At 39.8% G+C, this 5,467-nt stretch overlaps 1 pseudogene; it reads left to right on the top strand.

Annotated features, from left to right (window-relative positions):
- The first annotated feature begins 215 nt into the window (after positions 1–215).
- On the top strand, positions 216–560 carry LOC149256184 (RNA polymerase II transcriptional coactivator KIWI pseudogene; annotated as a pseudogene).
- The last annotated feature ends 4,907 nt before the right edge of the window (positions 561–5,467 follow it).

Raw genomic sequence — 5,467 nt, 5'->3', positions numbered from 1 at the left:
TTGTAATCTGAGTTTGTAAATAATGAAAATGTGTCATTGTGAATTTCTGTCTGCATATTTGTTTTATTATTTTATTTTATTTTAATTTTGTCAGGCTCTTCTAGCAATGTTGTGACTGATAGTGAGAACGCGGGCATGGGAACAGCCGAGCAGCTGTATTGACCGATCATCATCCTCAGTCAGTAGGTTTTGGTGTGGTTAAAATAATTTGGCCGATGAAGATTTCGAAATGGGGGAAGCAAAAGGATGAATACATCAGGACTGATGATTCTGAGGGCGATGGTGAGTCTTCTATGAAGAAGAAAGGCCAGAAGAATTTTTTCTCAGATGACAGTGGTGCAATCGAGATTTGCGAGTCATCGAGGAATCGCAAAGTTTTTGTAAGAATGTGGCAAGGAAAGATTTTTGTGGATTTTCATGAGTTTTACACAAAGGACAGGAAGCAACTGCCTGGAAAGAAAAGTATTTCATTTTCGTTGGATCAGTGGGAGGTGCTACGCAATCATGTTGAGAAGGCAGACATCCGATGGATAAGAGCGGTAGCAAGAATCTGCAACTGAAGCAACAACAGCTAATAACCTTGAGAAGGAAGTTCGTGTGTGGATGAAGAATGAGAGAAGCATTTCTGAGAGGCTTCGTGGACCCATAACCCACAGGCCTAAAGGAAGATTTATGGGGAAATTGGATTTTAGTTTTACCCAAAATCTCATCCCCATCAGCTAGTTAAGAACTGTAGGAACGGTTCTTGGTGGGAATATAGGAGAGGAATACAAAAATGGAGGAGGTCCGAGGTGAGTGGATCCAAATGACTTGGTTGAGATGGTAACAACAGAGTGCTAAGGAGCTACCTGTTGATCAGAGTTATTGACCTCATTAGAATCCCTCATGAGGAACTGGTAGTCACCAGGACCAGAAGGTTGGGGGGGCTGGGATGCTTGACCTGATTGAGGTTGAGAAGCAAAAAATCCTTATTGAAGGAAAGGATTTGTGAGCACTTCAGGTTGAGATGTCATAGGATTCTGAGGTGATTTTTGACCTCTAGAAGCTTCTTGAGCTTCCCACATTTGGCACATCTAAGGTAAGAGAGGACACTCATGTGTATAATGACCATGTACACCACAACATGCGCAAGGCTTGTTCATATGAATAGCCTTGTTCTACTTGGGTTGGCTACCTTGTTGTTCATTTTTGGTGTTAGGTTGGTTCCCATGGGGTTCACTAGGCTGGTTACCTTGATTATGCTAGTTACCCTTGCGAGCCTTCCCCTTATTCTTTTTCTTCAAATTTTGGGGATTGGTAGCAATCCGCTATGAAAACACCTAACCCTAAGGGGGCGGTGGCTGTTGGGGCTAAGGATGCATGGGAGGGAGGTGCTAATGCTTGGGGGGCTAGAGCGCTCGACTGTGCATAAAAAGGAGCAACAATTTAGTAGATAGGTTGGCGCCCTGGAAACATGTTGTTCGAAGGAGGGGCATAAGTGTTAGAGGAATTGGTGCCCCCTACGGGTAACCATAACTTTGTTGAGTATATGTCAAAGAGTGTGAAAGAGATCCAATGATACCATCGGTGACATGAGATACCCTCGGTGCATTGGCACTTCCAGGACGAGGGAGGTCTAGAATGATGGTATAGACATAATCCGATTGTTCATAAATCAAATCATATCTCAAAGCGGTTTGGAGAGATTCTTCCTCGGTTTGAGGAAACTGGGACGCAACATATTTTACAATGTGAGATAAAACGCTCCAAGGAAGCTGATCTAGATAGAGATGGTCTTCGAATGCTGGGGGCCAACATGTGCTCCTCCTTTGATGCCACTCTTGAACATGGTCAGAAAGGTGTGTGGTGGAGGACTGATGGAATGTGGTAAATAGCTCCGTATCAGTGTCATATAGGAGAGGTAACTGGAAATATGAAAGGAATGCATTAACAAGCATCGTAAAACCGGAATGAGTTGTAGAGGGCTAGTCCACACCTATTTTGCAGTGTCTCTAGTGAGTGTGCGTTGGAATAGCCAAAGATGAATGGAGTCATCGGTTATGGAATTGGATGAACACCACATGTGGAAGGGTAAAATATGGTTGGTAGGATCCTCTCCAAAATTACCCTCAAATTGCGGGATGTCAAAGGGAAGCTTAGTTGGCATAGAGGGCGAACCAGCATCATGGTGTATGGGATCGTTTATCTACTGGTTAAAATCCAGTAGACTTAACCCAACCATAAAGGGGAGCATGGGGGCTGTTGAAATGGTTCGTGAGACTATTATGCTTGATGTGACCACTGTGATAGAATCAGAGCCAACACCAGGTTAGGTTCTTGCACTAGCTGTGGGTCCAGACATGGTGATGATATGCGATGAAGGAGGTTTGGAATCAGAGGAGGAATCATAAGGACCAGGAGAAAAGTCAGCGTGAGGACTCAGAGGGTTATGAACTTGAATGTGATGGGGAGTGGTAATACGCCAAAGCGAAAATTAGGGTTGAAGGCCTAATAGTCTCCACAACAAATGCCTTGGTGGCACAATGAGGTTAGGACACACGGAACACAGAATTGGTGAAGGGAGATCAGCAATATGTATTTGTCTTGATGTGGGGAGATAAATTTATTATGTTAAGTATTGGCTTGATAATGTAAACCAAGCACCCTTTGCTTAAGGTGTGCTCATGTGTGTAAGTGTATTAACTGATTAAGCCTAGATCGTGTTTCTAAAAAGGAAAAAATATTGTTGGAAATGAATTGAAATTAATAACAGAAAAAGAATTAACTAAACCCCACCCAAATTGGGTTTGAAAACATTGTACTTCTTAGGGGCTAAACTGATGGAAAATACACTAAAACGGTCAAGAGATATAAATGTCAGTGTGATTGGGATTGAGTGACACTAAGTTGATAGAAAGTGGTGCAACAACAGGAAAAAACCAGAGAGGAATATCGCTGCAAAAAGATAGGGAGATGGGTGAAACACCTAGGGAAATTGATGGGACCCTAAGGAAAATTACCAAACAAGTTTGAATGTGAAACTATGGATGGTAGTAACCTATCTTAACAGATCTGAAATAGAAGGGTACATATCTAGAAAATGTAGTTGAAAGCACTACGGAAACTCAGACTACTCACTCAACTAAACTCCTCCTAGAAAGGTGGAAGCGTACTAGAAGCCCTAAGGGAGGATAAATTGTATTATGATAAGAAAATCAGGGTTTACCAAGGCCTAAGTGGGATGAGATAGAGGTTAGACAACCTAGTAGATAGCTCTCTGCAAAACGCAGAAACAGATTGGAGAAAAACCCTAAAACCCAAAAATCACAGGTACTGACCTGTTTCTCTGTAGGAATCACATTTTTCTGGCTATTTAGTGTGTTCTAGCCTCCATATCACACTTCTTGGGCCAAAAAGTGTGACTTTTGCTCCATGTATCCCTGTCGCCAAATATCAGAAAAAGTTTTGCCTTTTTCATGGTTTCTTCCTATGACTTGCGGAAATGAACAAAAAGCCTGCGGAAGTTAGAAATTTATTAGATCTAGGGTTGAAAAACTAGTAATATTAAGAGAATTAAAGAAAGAAGAAACCCTAGGCTAAAAACTAAAGGTCACCTAGGTTTCTGGATCTGAAGTATAAAACTCGGCATAGTTGCCAATTTATATTGGACACCCAGGTTTCTGAATTGAAATTATTCCCTAGTGGAGTCACCAATTTTGTTGTAGTGTTTTCTTCTCAACAATGTGTTATACCCCTATACCAATAGGTGTCATATATCATGATTGACTTGGTTTAGTTTTGAAATATGTTCATACCTTTACTTGTTGCAAAGGTTTTCCATATTTATGAAAAATAAAAAATTAAAAAATTCTAAGAGGGTATACCCTAGAAAAAGAATAAAAGGGTAAAAAGAACAAAGAAAAGGTCGAAAAAATGAAAGAAAATGAACCCCAACAAAAAGGAAAGACCATGAATGTGTGCAAGTCCAAATGCCACTGCTTTTTTATTTTTTGTATAATAAAGATTGTGTGAAATTTGTCATATATGCCACAATCCATGGTAACCAAACAGTTTAAACTTGGTTATTTCATGTTTTGAATTTCATGTTTTAGGAATAGATAATAAATATCTAACAAAATAGTGTGAACTTGGCAGATAAGTAGATAGGTAGAGTGAAAAAGGAGCTAAACAGTTTAATCTGAGCCCTTGGATGTAATAAGTGTAGATTTAGATAGAAGTTCATATGTAAAAGAAAAGAAGGTTTGAAAAGGGTTTGCCAATCTAAGTGCACCTTAATAAGGAAGTGAAAATGCTAGGTTAAGTAGGTAGGGTAAGTAGATGGTGGTTGTAGAATAAATTTATGATGAAATGGTTAAGTACAAAGCTTAAATATTGTAATTTTCATCACTGGACAAAAGCATGTATCACTTGGAAGGCACATCAACATTGAAAGTCACAATAATTAACTTCCCCACTCATTCCCCCTAAATTTTCACTGACTCCCTAAGTGCTAAAGGTAATTTCCAAAGTTGGAGGTGCTCAGAGCATTTCTATGACTTTTGGAGGGACTGAACCCTCGGCCTGATAATTGGAAATGCCTAAAGTACTTATGTCCCTTTCATCAATATTACCCCCCCCATAAAATCACTCATTCCTTTGATAAAAATTTTCCTACGTAAAATCCTATTTTACTTGGGTAAATTGAATAATTCCTCATAAAAACCCTTTTATGCATTTTAGCCTAAGTTAATATGTTATATGATGAAATACTTTCGAAAACATTAGACTTAGCACTTTCCCATTCATTTGGTCATATTAACCACTAATGTTATTATTATGTAATTTCCAAATAAAACAACATTACCCACGCCCGTATTATTATATTATACAAAACCCCAAATTTTTACATATCCTGCCCCGATGGTTAAATATAACCTTAATAAAGTCAATAAGCAGGATTAATTAGCTAATCTATAGTTAATTAAGAACCCTACCTCCCCGCCATGCTAATGAGAATTAATTAAGCCATCAGGACTAATTAATAACTCAACGACCAATCAAATCGCCACCGATATGATTAAATATTTTAATTAATATCGGGCCCGCCCCGTTCGATCGGATCCTTCAGATCCAACACCCCTCGCTCATATCGCGCAAGGCCTTTTGGTCGACCTTTAGTGCATGATGTGAGCGGTTTGGTGAATAGTGCCGATGCTACGTGTCGAGCAACGTATGGAATCTTGCAACTCCCCCCAAATACCACTTACCATCCATAAGCGGTGCGATGAAACCCGCTTACCGCCTCCTGCTAAGGAAAAAATGTCAAGTCACCCCCGTTGACGTAACCCGTCTGTGTCACGAAACTCGCCAAAAACTTTTACTTTGCATAAAAAAAAAAGTATAACCCTTTTTAGTCCCTTATTCTGAAAAACTCATGCATGCAGCCAGTACGTAGAAAATCAACCTACTCATACCCAAACCATCAACC

Source organism: Pinus tabuliformis, chromosome 7 (genome assembly GCF_031772625.1).
Source record: "Pinus tabuliformis cultivar Carrire ecotype Pingquan chromosome 7, CPIR1, whole genome shotgun sequence".
Classification (NCBI taxonomy): Eukaryota; Viridiplantae; Streptophyta; class Pinopsida; order Pinales; family Pinaceae; genus Pinus; species Pinus tabuliformis.
This window is presented reverse-complemented; position numbering and strand designations above follow the sequence as displayed.